Source organism: Canis aureus, chromosome 3 (assembly GCF_053574225.1).
Source record: "Canis aureus isolate CA01 chromosome 3, VMU_Caureus_v.1.0, whole genome shotgun sequence".
NCBI lineage: Eukaryota > Metazoa > Chordata > Mammalia > Carnivora > Canidae > Canis > Canis aureus.
This window is the reverse complement of record NC_135613.1, coordinates 55,524,109-55,538,159: the sequence shown is the minus strand read 5'-3', so window position 1 is coordinate 55,538,159 and position 14,051 is coordinate 55,524,109. Positions and strand designations below refer to the sequence as shown.

The following is a 14,051-nucleotide window of genomic DNA, read 5'->3' as shown; positions in this document are numbered from 1 at the left end:
GGAAGGAGCACAGGTTCCCAACCTATGAAGCTGTCATGTAAAGTCTGAATGGCTTACACTCAGCCCATTACACAAGAGAGAAGTAAACTCCTCTGGTTTACGCCACCGCCATGTTGTGTCTCTCTGATACAACAGGAAAACCAACACACACAACTAATATTTCAGTCAATATGGAGTTGTCTAAGTAGTAAAGTTAGATTTTTGTTTGAGCTATCACTGTGTCATCTAGATACCGCTGGTGGGATTTCCCCCAAATTTGTAGAGTATGTTTTATGATCTGACCTTAGAGACCACATTGTGTGCCCCCCAATCCTCTTGTAAGGAGACACACCATAAAAGGTGAAGTCATATCCCCAGAAGAGCACCATGCATCTTCTCTATGGCGAGCCCACCTCTGTGTATCCCACACTGGAGAAGCATCAGTGGGGACTCGATTATTTAAAGATTTGTTTCTTTGGAGCAAACGGGGTTGACCAGCTAGTCCTGAAGCAATTCAAGTGGAGAGGGTATGGTTTTGATACGGGAATCAGAGATCCCCTCTGACTGGTTGGGTGGATGGGACCCACAAATAAACATTTCCTCCTTAAATAAGATCCGACTGTTTTGTGAACAATTATGGCCCAAGGCAAAGCTAAGAAGATGATAAAGATCAGTGATTGCCAGGGGTGGTGGGAAAGGAAGAAATAAATAGGCAGCACACAGAAGGATTCTAGGGCATTCTAAATGCTCTGTATAACATTATAATGATGGATATAGATCTTTATAGATTTACCAAACTCATAGAACGCACAACACCAGGAGTGAACCCCAAGTGAGCTCTGCATTGGGTGACGTGTCAATACATGATGTGACTATGATGTGTCAACAGAGGTTCACTCTTGGTTAAAAAATGTACATTCTGGTGGGCGATGCTGAGAACAAAGGAGGCTATGCATGGGATGGGGGGTAGGGGGGTGTACCGGAAATCCTGGCATCTTCCTCCCAATTTTAATGCAAACCTAAAATTGCTCTAAAGAATCAAGTCTTTATTTAAAAGGGGGGGGGACACCTGGGTGGCTGAGCGGTTGAGCGTCTGCCTTTGGCTTGGGGTGTGATCCCAGGATCCAGGATCGAGTCCCACATTGGGCTCCCCGCAGGGAGCCTGCTTCTCCCTCTGCCTATGTCTCTGTCTCTCTCATGAATAAATAAATAAAATCTTAAAAAAAAAAAAAGATAATCCTGTTGCCCACTCCATGTACCAGGCAGGTCACAAGGTCACAGGAGTTAACGGAGTGTGAGAAGTAATCTCTTATCTTTGAAAGCACTTAAGTGTGGAGACGGAGTGGGGGAAGTAGACTCCAAGGGACCCAGCTCTGGACCCAAGGTAGGACAGATCTGTGGCCCCGACCCAATCTCTTGAACACTCCCCATTCAGGAGTCCTGATGGAGAGCCAGCACAGCAGAGCCTTGGTCCAGGAAGGGGCATGCTCCGTCCACTCAGGACATTGTTGGATAGTGACAGCTCACTTGTCAACTCCCCCAGGTCCCCAGCACCTTGTTTTTCCAGCTGACTCAGGTACCTTCTAGCACAGCCTCCTCTCCCAACCCACACAGCTCACATGCCATAGGCCTGAGCTCCCTAGCACCACTAGCTCATGAGTGTGTTCTCTGGATGCACCCAAGGTTAGTCCTTCTCTGACACCACCTCTCATCTCCCCCTCAAACAACCTCCCCCAGCCAAGCTAAAGGAGGGGGTGTTATGACCAATTTCTTTAAAAACCCATGCCTTTACTTTTTGTTTTTTGGGTTGTTGGGGTTTTTTTTGTTTTTTGTTTTGTTTGTTTTTGTTTGTTTTTGTTTTTTCATCTTTATAGCACCTTATACACAAACCACTATTATCACACCATGACCCCACAGGCCGATATGAAGTCACAGGAGTCCTCTGCATCTCTGCCCTGCAGCTGGGGAGCTCCTGCTCTACCACCTTTCTCCTAATTGGTTCAGAATTCACTGCAGAAAACCATCTCGGGGCATGAGAAGTCAGGTGGCGATGGTGAGCCCCTTCTCCAAATCACCTGCTTGCTACTGCAGAGGGAACGCTGTCCCCAGGCCCCTGGAGCCTAAGGCACTTTACCAGACTCGTCCAGACGCTTCTATTGGGTCACAGAGATAGAAGGGGATCCTGGACACAAGCCTGTGCTCTTCTGTGTGTGTCAGAGCAGTGGTTCCGGGCTGCTAGGGGGACCCCAGAGCTGCTGCCACAAAGGTTTGAGGAGGCAGGCAGGGAGGCCAGTCTCAGTCCCCTTGGCTCGTTTCTCAGGTGCGCACAGAGAGTAGCATCACAGTCCATGTCAGATGAATCGGGATGGGAGGGTTCTCTCTCCTGGGGAGTCTTTCCCAGTCCTCTCTCCTCCCCCCCAGAAAGCCTTCTTTCTTCTACAAACCATTACTCCCATTCAAAAAGGGGGGGGGGAAAAAAGAAAGGAAAAACAAAAAAAGAACCTTATCCTTGCTTACCCCAACCCATCACCCTGCTTGGGAGTGACAGAGGGGGTCTCCCGTTGCTCTAAAGGGTTCCCACTGGACTAGCAGAGCCACACTCGTCAACAAAGCTTTATACGCCTTAAAGGGCAACATGCAAACTAATGCTTATTGCTAGTCCTTAACTTTCTCCCAACTTAAAACTTGGGTCCTACACCTCCCTTGGCCCCTTCCAAGGCTGGCATGGCCAGGCACCCCTGGGGATGTCTGAAGAATCCCCAGAAATCCTCCAAGCATGTCTCTGCCCCGCTCCCCCTGAAAACACGGCTCCTGATTGCCCCACAGCCTGCGGGGGAGGTAGGACAGGAAGCCCCTCAGCCTTGTAAACATCATGTTGCAAACAGACACTTACTTCCCCAGGCTCCTACTCACTATACAGAAGTGGCCAGCAGTCTGGGAGTGACTTGTTTGGGGGTGGCTCCCCGGGGCTTCCCCAACTGTCGGACTCACAGAACTGCTGTCTTAAATCTGACTCACCTGGAAGGTGGAGGGCGGGTTCCCAAGGAGTGGGGTCTCTGCATGCGGAGTTTGCAAGGGGCTCCTGGGGCCTGGAGGGCCATGGCAGTGGGGAGAGGGGAGGGACGGAACATCTGCCTTGCCCTGTACAGGAAGGCAGAGATACAGGATTTTGCTCCTTGGGATGCCCACAGAATCTACTGCGGGTGCCTGGAGGGTGCAGTCCCTGAGTAGGGGGATGATTGAACCCCACAGGATCTCACATGGGGGTCAATCACCTGCCATCTGAGGGCCTCCTCTGCGTGGCTGGCTGCTGGCCCAGGCAATCATTCATTCGGCCAACACTGACTGAGCATCACCAAACCCTGGCCCTGCCAGGCAATGGGGAGAAGGTACTAAACACAACGGTTGGGGAGTCTCTTCATCGGGAGGAGCAATGGGCAAGGCCAGAGCACATTTAGGTCCCTGGAGAAACTGAGTCAGGCAGCCTGGCTGGAGAAGGGCTGAGCCTTCATGGAAGACTCAAAGAGCAGGATTTGGCATTGACACCTTAACGGGGAGGGGAGCCAGGGACTCTGGCTTCCCCTGGGAGGCAGGCTGTTACCAGAGCACCATCATGAAGAGTCTGCTGGTAAAGCAAGGAAAGCTGTGGCCCAGAGACCCCTGGGGCAGGTGTACCGTGACCAAAGCTAAATGGCGTGGCAGGGGGAGTAGTGGGGAAGTGAGAGAAGCCAGACCCCTAGGAAAGGAGGCATCATGCAAGTGGCCCAAGAGTGGCCAACAGGAAGACGGAGGGAGGACCCAGAGGTGACTCCAAGGTTTCAAGTCCAGGAGGCTGTTGTCACAGAGACAAGAATGGGGAAGTCCGCAGAGGAAGCCTGCTTTGTGGGTGAGGAGCAGGGCTCCAAGCAGGAATTGAAGTTGAAATAGCACAGAGAGCCGGTGGGGGCCTGGAGGCACAGGCGGGGTGCCGGGACCCGGGAGACACACCTGGCAGGAGGCGGCCACTGGGATTGGCCATCACCAAGCCACTGGTGACCTTGGATGGAGCCACCCTGTAGAGGACGTCACGCCCCAGCCCCCTGGGTTCCCTTAAGCGCAGCGCCAAGCCAAGGAAAACTCTGACTTTTAGTTTTCTCAGAATGAAACTCCCGAGATGTCAGTACAGAAGTGAATGCAAAACACAAAGGCCTCTGAAACACTGCTCAAAACTGCCCCCAAAACAAGAGGTCATTAATCCCCAGGTCCCCCTGGAGGTCGGGCAGGTGGGCCTGGGACAGCCGCCCAGTAAGGTGATCCTCAGAGTGCAGGGCTCGATGTGCATTCTTCACCAGGTGTTGGAAGCAGCTAAAGGCAAGAGAGCCCAGCAAAAGGCCAGGCACCCACGGGACGTGGGCCAGGGTTCCCGGGTCCAGTGGCAGCTCCAGGGTCTCCCTGCCATGGATGGCTACACTTGGTTCCCAACGCCAAAGCACCCCTGCTCTGGGGGAACAGGCTGTGGGATTTGTAGGGGAACTGGCCAGCTTCGGGATTTGTTTATTCATGGCCACCCAACTTCTTAAATTCAAATTATGTTCTCAGAACAACCCATTTGTATACAACCCGCCAGACTTGGCCACTATGATTTGGAGAACTAGAGATCTGGGAATGGAGCAGTGCTGGCCTCCATTCTCACGGCAATCGTGTCTCCCTATGACATGTATTTCCCTTGAATGCCTCCCCCAGTGGGGAACTCATTACCACAAGGCCACCCAGCCCATTATGGATCTATTTTGAATTTGTCCAAGATCTTCCCTGCAGCAAGCTGTGGCCTCTTTAGGCCATGCTTCTTTTTTTTTTTTTTTTCTTCCTGGAGAATGATCTTCATGGAACAGACAGCCTTCACCTTTTCCCAAGGACACTGCCTTTCAGACATCTGGGGATAGATACAACTTGTCCCTGTCCCCCTCTTGTTAGGGGAAGACCCTCTGCTTCTTTTGTCATTTTGCACGACATCATCACTGTCCTAGCAACCTGTATCTGCGTGGGAAGTGGTTGATCAGCATCCCAGCTAGACCCGGCACCTAGAGTAGAACTGGGCCATGCCGCAGCCCAAGGGCATGGAAATCTGTGGCTGGCTGTTGGAGGCCAAGAATCATAAGTGACACCCAGGCACCCGCTGGTGAGGCATGTGCCTGGAAGTTTCGGGAAGGTAGAATAGGAGGGGAAGGCGGCCTGGGCCTCCCTCCCATCCCGGAAGCCAGGATGTGCAGTGAAGAACTAAAAACTGGAGCCTTTGCCCTCACTTTCCAGGAACAGATCGCTCCCCTCCTCTGACCCGCGGTCCTGCAGTGCAGGAGATGAAACTCCTTGCAAAATCGCTTTGCAAGGCCAGCTCCTCCACACCTGACAATGGACAGAAAAAGAGGAAAATGCAGGTTGACCTGACTTTACAAGGAAGGATGCAAAAAATCCGAAAGAGGATCTGAGCCAGTCAAGCATCGCACTGTATTAAAAGAACAAAATGGGACACCTGGGTGGCTCAGCGGTTGAGCGTCTGCCTTCAGCTCAGGGCATGATCCCAGGATCCTGGGATCGAGTCCCACATCGGGCTCCTTGCATGGAGCCTGCTTCTCCCTCTGCTGTGTCTCTCATGAATAAATAAATAAAAATCTTAAAAATAAATAAATAAAAGAACAAAATGCCTTGACCAAACAGTTTCTTCTAGAAGCATGGGGAGGGCTCCATTCAAGGAAATTAATGACATCATTGTGTGACACAAACTGACATCAAGGCAAAAGGACAGAATCCTACCATCCTACTGAGGATCTCCTGGCAGATGCTTCCAGAACTGTCTGACAGACTTAACTTCCACTCATGCTTCTAAAAATCCTTAGCAATGAAGAACTGAGGAAAAGCTCCTTTGCACGTGGCACTTGACCGGGGCCCACGTTTCAGAGCACAAACCCCCAGACGGGGGCCGGTCCCTGGTGCTCTGGGAGCTGTGAGCACCTGAGGTAAAGGAAGAGCAATGCTGGGACACAGCAGAGGGCTTTTTGTAAGGATGCCGTAAGCAAAAATAATGCTCTTTTATCTTCTTGAAAATGGCCTGAATTCAAGACTTGATGAGAAATCCAGAAAGTGTAAGCATAGTTGGGGGGAGAGGGTGTGCTCAGTGAGTGGTCAGGGAACTCATCCCCTGCAAGCCCCCCCCAACACACACCCAGACCACCTTGACAGCTCACCGGCGAGTCACCCACCACCACCCCCAGCTGGCCTCCGGCCACAGCCCTCTCATGTGGAGCTGTGCCGGGGGTTACCCGAACAAATCGGTGGTGAGAAAGTCCTGTTTTTGAGAATGAGGGTTATTCAGCTGGCTTCCCCAGTGAACTACAAAGGCCTGAGAAGACCCTGACCTTTCATGCAAGACTCTGAAAGAGAGAGGGAGAGAACTCGCATACGTGTGCGCACACATGTGCTTTCTTTTCTGGCGGGGGAGGGGAGCCAGGTAATCTACCATCTGCATGACCAAGGAAGCCCATTATCTAGAGAGAGTTCGAGAATCTCCTGTGAGTGCTGTAGGGGTAGATGTGATCTAACCCAGAACACACACCGAGGAGGTGGGCTGCCTCAGCCCGGCTGCATGCAAGTGGCTGTGTGACCATCTGCCTTGTGCCGAGAGTCAACCCCTCCGCCCCCCACCGTTCAGACCCCAAGCCCTGCATAGCTGAGCACCTGGGTTGAGAAGACAACTCTGGATAGAGAGGGATGTGGGGAGCGTGAGCGGATGACAGAAAACCAGGGGTTCTTAACCCTGTAAGAGCAGCCGCTCTGAAGAGGCACAGAATGAAGGCCACATGGACTACATGGCAGTTTTCGGGGTGTGGGGGCTCCCTTCACTGCTTGTGGCCGACATGAAAGCACCAAGGCACAGGACACCCGCCAGGAGCCACGGCTGCGGTGAAACATGCTCCCTGCTGATGATCAGTGCCAGGGAAAAGAGAAGCACCTCTAACACAACTGATGGCCATCACGTCACTGAACTGGACTCGGAGTGTAGGGCAGGGGTCAGGGAGGCGGAGATGGGGCTGCGGGCTGAGCCCCTCATCTGTGCCACACATCGGGCGAGCTACCTGCCAGCAGGTGCTTTACTGGTGCTCACAGGAGAGGAAGGCCCAGGATAGCCCTCGGAGTTGCTGAAAGGGACACCTCATGGGTGGCACCCAAGACCACATAGCAGGTGCCCACTGATTTTAGGGATTATTGTTATTGGCATTCCTTAACCTCTTCTGAAAATAGTAGTCTATACTAACTTGACAGTTAAGTTTGAACCCATTCTTTTCTCCTCTTCGCCCCATGTTTTAGGTATACGTTACTATATTTTATATCTTTTTTCTTCCTATGCCAGATCTCTCAAGTCTCTCGTCATGAATACAAGTTCGCTAGGGAAGACTTTCCTTCACTCCCAAACTCTAGGGCGTTCCCTTTATGGAAAATCCGAGGCCCCCACTAATTCTCCCAGTTGGGGTGAAATGGCATGTGTGTCTCGTGTGTGGCCCACCCGACTAATCTCATGAGGGTGGGAACAGCGTCCGTGTTGCTCAGGACGACCCGAGAGAGCCCCGCTCGTGCCCGGCACAAGGGAGGTGTTCGGTGGAGAAGCGCTGAGCACGCGAAGGGACAGTGGGATGCAGGAAGACCACCTGCCATGTACCTGCATGCAGGTGAGAAGTGACACTCAGCGATATGCAGGGGGCGGACCCAAGGTCACGTGGAGGAGATGGCAGAAACAAGGCTAACCAGCCCAGAGCCACCTTCAGCCCTCATGCCCCAGCCCTGCCCCCACCAAGGAAACCACACAGCCTCATTTGCCTAGGTCAACAACAGCAGCAAGAAGACTCCAGAGGACATGAAAATGAAAAGCATACCCCTCCCTCCTGACCCCACCCTCCTGCATGCGGGCAACTCCCACGGTTAGAGCACATGGATTTCTTGCCTCTGACATCCTGGGGCGGGGGGGGCAGGGGAGCAGTTCATGTGACAGCTTAACAGCCTCACAGAGCATCAGGTGGCTCAGGTGAGCCAGCCAACAGGCTGCTGGCCAGACCCTGCAGGCCAGAGTGGTCAGTGCCCCGGCAGGAGGACACACGAGGTATCCAGGAAGGCGGTGAGGGTGGGAGGAGTGATCGGAGCCACAGAGTCTGGAGCAGATTGGAAAAGACTTCAAAGATGATGAGGTTTGAATGGGAGGATGGAGTCATGGTCCACAGGGCAGTAGAGGAAGGGAAGGGCAATGGCAGAGAAGGAATGGCAGGTGCAAAGGTAGCTCAGGCTAGCCTGAGCTTCAGGAGATAAAGCAGCAGGGTGGCCCAGAGCGGCTGGCGGGAGACCTGGCTCGCTGTTTACAGTTAAAAATCTTGCTCCGACTGGTTGCTGCATGTGACCATGGCAACAGAAGAAATGCTGAGCAGGGAGCTGGCATGAGGCTGGAGGCTGGGGTCTCCCACTGAGGCCACACTCTAGAGCCCAATGCCTAGTACCCTAGATGGTAGACCCACCAGACCCAAGAAGGACCCAGCTCCTGCTCTGTGCCACCAGTCGCCCACTGGGTCCTATTTCTCAGGCCTACGGTGCACCTTGCTACAGTTTATCTCCCTTATCCAGAAGGCACCTTGCTGAAACCCCCAGTTATCCAGAACCCACCTCCACGAGCCTGAAGCAAACAGAAAAGACCCCGTAGTGGGCCATGATTCATGCCCCAAAAGTCATGCCCTACAGGGCACGCACCTCATGCCCCCAAGCACACGCAAGATGTCACTTGGGCTTGGCCATCTCTGGTCAGGAACAAACGGACCAGAGTCAGCCTAGCTCTGGCACTTTCTAGCAGTGAGGCCTCGGTCCTTAGTTTCCTGACAGGTAAAATTCAGAGAACAGTTGTAGCTACCCCAGGGTGTGACCATGAAAACAAATGGACATGACGTGCTAAGCCCACAGGGCCCAACACCAGGACATTACAGCTGACCCTTCAAAAGATCCTGAATAAAGAAAGATAAATGAAAAGGGGCAGAAACTGTCCTGAGCAGACCCAAGGTACCGAAGAAAACAGCAGGTAGAGCCATGTGATGGTTTCCAAGAAATTATTAAATAACATACTATGCAGCATCTTTATATAGAGGCAAGCAGCACATCTGACAAAGATGTTCCTTTGCAACCGGGTACGGCAAAAAGTTGTGGCATCTAGGAGGGAGAGCTACTGGAAAAATCAATGTGTGCAAATTCACTTATGGGATGACATAATTCTGTGCACCCCCCCCCCATCTGTAAAACATACATTGAATTTAGCAGCATTGAAGAGGCCTTCATTGTACGGCATAGCATTATTTTGTGTGCTACCAAGAAAGAAATATTGCTATTTTTTGGTAAGATGCCATAGGTGGTGAGAAGCATCTTGATTTCTGAGCTGTTAAAATGTGAAAACATGTACGTCTTCAAATTGATGGAATATCCTAATATGCCATATACATTTGTTCTGGGAATGTCTCATCTTCCCTTGGGGCACAAGTCATATGTAACGCTCCTTTTGTCCCTTCCCACCCACATCAGTGCCCGAGGCTCAAAAATCAACCTTACCGGGATCCCTGGGTGGCTCAGCGGTTTCGCGCCTGCCTTTGGCCCAGGGCGCGATCCTGGGGTCCCATGATCGAGTCCCGCATCGGGCTCCTGGTGTGGAGCCTCTTCTCCCTCTGCCTGTGTCTCTGCCTCTCTCTCTCTCTCTCTATGTCTATCATAAATAAATAAAAATAAGTTTAAAAAAATTTTTTTAAAAGTCAACCTTACCACCTCACTCCTGCGTGACCACTCGTCACTATCTGGCCCCTCTAGAAGCTTCTTCTCTTAAGAAGGTGATCCAGGCCTTCAGCCCACTCACAGCTGAGCCAAAAAAGACTTTTGATCCGCAGGTATCCCTCAGGGCTGGCCAGGTCAGCCCACTGGGGTGAGCCTCTTGGAATGCAGGCAGAGTCAGCAGGGCTTGAGTACTCAGGTGCACTGGAGGTGGGGCCTCGAGGCTGCCCAAGCCAAGAGGCAGCTACAGGCTCCTGGCTCTCCTCCTCTGCCACTTCTCAGCCAGGGGGCCCCTGATCAGCATGGGGAGCCTCATCATCGTTACCCCTCCAAATGTGCTTTTCACCTAGTACCACCACTTAGCTTCCACTGATTATTCTTGGAAGAAACAAACAGAGCAGCATTGGAACCAAGAAAGGGAGGCCGAGGAGGCCTGCTTCCATCACAGCTTGGGGAGAGAAGGTCATCATCTCCCACTTACGCTGGAGGTGTGTACATGGGGGATGGTGCTTAAAACCCCAATGGGGTCTAGCATACAAAGACCCCCAAACCCACCTGTCCCCACAGTCCTGGCTGCTTATGCTTCAAAAAGCAAGGAAAGGTGTCCTGAAAAGAGATGGTACCCAGGAAAAGATAATTTGACCATTGGAAACCTTCTTTGTCTTCCTGGACCTACACCAGGATGGGCACACAGAGGAAGCAGGGGAACCCCTGATCCCCCATACTCTCGCTCTGCAAACATCCAGGAAGCAGCTCCCATGTGCAGCTGGGAGGTCAGCCCACTGGGGTTTCTCATGTAAGCTCCCCACAGCCCCGGTGAGGCCACTAATTAGAGCCCGTCTTCCACACAGGGCAATGGGCTGGGGGAGGGCCAGAAGGGGCTGGAGGTCACACAGCAAGACCCCAGCGGCAACTCTGGTCTCCTTTCCACACCACACCGGGCTCCCAAGCCATGGCTCCAGTGCATCACTGAAGGAGCTTATTCAAATTTTAGAAAAATACAGATTGCAGACCACCCCCCTGAAAGCCGGGGCTGGGGCCTGGGGCATGGGTGCTCCGGCGAGCTCTGGGCGCCAGCGCCTTACCAGGTGGTCCAGGCCAGGAGGAAGGGTGTGGATGAGAAGGTGCGCGACCACGGGGCGGAGGAAGGGAAGGGCAATCCAGAAGGGGCCTTCCGGGCAGCCCTGGCCTACTTTTAGCCCTCATTTCGCCCGAATCCACCCCTCCTCTCGGCGCAGAGGCTTGTTAACTCACTCGATACCACATCCTGCCGCTTTCATCTCGCGTTCCTTTCCCCCTGAGCCATCGCCTTCCTCCCACTGACCTGAACCTCTCGCTTCTTTACCCCGGGCCTGGGACGGGCCAGCGCGCAGGCGCCCGCGCCCGCGCCCGCACCTGCACACACACCTGCACCCGCGCAGCGGCGGAGTCGCGCGGGGACACCCGGGGTAGAGGCGGCTCCTGCGCCCGCGCGCCGACGGGCGGCGCCCCAGAAGGGCGGCGGGTCCTGGCCGGGTCCTGGCCGCGGGGTCCTGGCCGCGCTCGCCGCCGCCGTCCCCAGGCCGAGGGGCTGCGGGCTCCTGACCCCCCCTCGGAGGACGCGGCCACACGCACCGCCCCGGGGGTCCCTTCCCTTCTGCCTCCGGGAGGATCGGGACGCGGGCGCGCGGACCTCCGTGCCCCGGGGCCGGGCACAGCGGCGGCAGCACCGCTCCCCGACGGCCCCCAGCCGCGCCCGCCCCGCCCCGCCCCGCGCGCCCTCGCCGCCCTCCCGGCCACGCACCTGCAGTCCCCGCCGGGCGCCGAGCCCCGTCTCCAGCGGCGACTCCCCGCGGCTCGCGTGCGGTCGGGACCACGGCGCCGGGCAGCGGCGGCGCGGCGAGTCCCAGCATCGGCGGGGGCTGCGCTCCGACGGCGGGCGGGGGCGGGGCCACGCCGGGGCGGGGCGGGCCGGGGCGGGCCGGGGGCCCCGGCGGGTCTCCAGCGCCCCCTGGCGGCCGGGCGCGCGGACTAGGGAGGGCCCCGCGGCCCACGCGTCCTCCCCGCCCCGCCGGACCCCGCGCAGCACCCGAGCGGCGGCCCCGCGCGGCGCGCGTGTGCCCTGGAAGGGACAGGCCCGCTGGGTACCCAGGGCGGCCACGGCCCGAGGGGCCCCGAGCACCCGCGACCCCCGGGAGTCAGGTGCCGCGGGTCCCGGGGGGCGGAAGCGCGGCCGCGGCCCCGCCGAGAGGGTGGGCGGAGCGGGCGGGAGACTTGGGGTGGGGGCTTCGCGGAAGGAGGAGAAAGAGGAAGCTCCGACGAGCTGCTTCCTTCTCTCGCTGCGACCCAGCGCCCCACTTCCTCCTCCTACTTCTATTTTTTTGGGTGCTCTTAACCTTGAAAATGCCTGCACCCCTGGCGCGCAGCCGGCCGCCTGGACCCCCACCCTTCTGCGAGGAGGCAGGCTTTCAGCCTCCGCCTGACTCCCCGCCGCTTCTTCCCCCGGAGGCTGTCACCGCCGAGGCCCGAGGACAAGTGGTCTCCAGAGTCCGGCGCTCGCTTCCTGCCCCTTTCCTTTCCCCCTACAGACCACGCTGCCAGGATATCTCCGGATCCCCTACGCTGGCCTGTGCCTCGTTTGCACACTTAACACGAGGGAAAGTTGTGCAGGCAGCCCTCGCAGGGAAAGAATAGCTCTTGATGTCAGAATTAGCAAAGGGCAGGACGCCTGGGTGGCTCAGCGGTCGAGCATCTGCCTTTGGCTCAGGACGTGACCCCGGGGTCCTGGGATCAGCTTCACATCGGGCTCCCCGCAGGGAGCCTGCTTCTCCCTCTGCCTGTGTCTCTGCCTCCCTCATGAATGAATAAATAAAATCTTTAAAAAATAAATCAGCAAAGGACAAGGCTGAAATTCCCACTTCCACTATTGAATGGGACTCTGTGTCACAATATCTGCACAAGGCGCTTGAAACTGGCCACAAGGTCTTTCGTTACTGTTGGTCAAAAGCCACAGCCCTACCTGAGGCTTGGAGAGACGTGAATGCCAATGACTGTTATTTTCTTGACTCCCAGAATACCAAGAAACAGCAACTTCCCCAAAGATGCAGAAACAGAAAGTACCCTTGGTGGAGCCCGAAGGTCCAGTTCCAGTCAACAGTGAGCGCAGGAGGAGCACCCAGCACCCCGCCGGTCCTCCTATGTGTCATCCACCAACCCGACCCCGGACCCCCGCAAGCCGGTTTCACAAGTAAGGAACCAGAGCCACGAAAGCCCGAGAGGGCACGCTGAGGTCACACGACTTGATAAGGTGGGCGAGGACTCTAGTCTCCCCAGTCCCCACTCTTTTCCATCTGAAAAAAATAAAAGGAGAAGGGGGAAGACGGAGACAGCCCCGAGGTGGCCAGGGTGGGGACGATGGGAGCGGAACTGCCCTGGAATCAGGAACTGAGTCGCAAGGATGGCGCAGTGCATCCCGGATTGACGTAGTGGATTGAGATCACTTGCCAGGCTCAAGAAGACACTGGAGGTGGGATGCCTGGGTGGCTCAGTGGTTGGGTGTCTGCCTTTGGCTTATGATCCCGGGGTCTTGGGATCGAGTCCCACATCGAGCCTGCTTCTCCTTCTGCGTGTATCTCTCATGAATAAATAAATAAAATCTGTAAAAATAAAATAGGTAAAATAAGATAATAAAATAAATAAAATGAAATGCTGGAGAAGTTATGGCATCCTTGACTTCCTCCGCATCCTTGGTATTCCTAAAACTGAAGATGGAGGAAAGACAAAGCAGAGTTGCCTGTTAGAGGTCGCTGCCAGGGAGCTGAGCATCCCATGACGCCCACTTAGTTCCATCCTGCATCCTCTGGGCTTGCACCCTATCCTTCCCTCTTGCTGGGCTCCCCCTTTGTCTCCCTGTCCTCAGAGGGCAGGCCACTGACCTGGAGATCTGAACAACACCTGACACCTATTGGCCAGAACTTAGAACTACAGCCACTCGGGCTCCCTGGTTAGGTACCACTTTTTTTTTTTTTTTTTAAGTTTTATTTATTTTTATGATAGACATAGAGAGAAAGACAGGCAGAGACACAGGAGGAGGGAGAAGCAGGCTCCATGCAGGGAGCCTGACGCGGGACTCGATCCCAGGATTCCAGGACCGCGCCCTGGGCGGAAGGCAGGCGCCAAACCGCTGAGCCGCCCAGGGATCCCCCCACTTTTTTTTTTAATTGGAGTTCAATTTGCCAACATATAGCATAACACCCAGTGCTCATCCCGCCAAG

The 14,051-nt window shown here is 55.0% G+C and overlaps 1 protein-coding gene and 1 long non-coding RNA gene across 5 annotated transcripts in view; one reads left to right on the top strand and one right to left on the bottom strand.

Annotated features, from left to right (window-relative positions):
* The window catches only part of PIK3R5 (phosphoinositide-3-kinase regulatory subunit 5), a 66,537-nt gene extending 54,835 nt beyond the window's left edge, over positions 1 to 11,702 (bottom strand). For all 4 annotated transcript variants that reach the window (XM_077892662.1, XM_077892666.1, XM_077892665.1 and 1 more), the window contains exon 1: positions 11,582 to 11,702. The gene's annotated coding sequence lies outside the window, so the exon portion shown is untranslated. The remainder of the gene's footprint in view (positions 1 to 11,581) is intronic.
* Positions 11,703 to 11,854: 152 nt separating this feature from the next.
* On the top strand, positions 11,855 to 13,483 carry LOC144305407 (uncharacterized). Its single transcript, XR_013372445.1, has 2 exons — positions 11,855 to 11,979; positions 12,850 to 13,483. It is a non-coding gene; the product is annotated as an uncharacterized LOC144305407 (long non-coding RNA).
* The last annotated feature ends 568 nt before the right edge of the window (positions 13,484 to 14,051 follow it).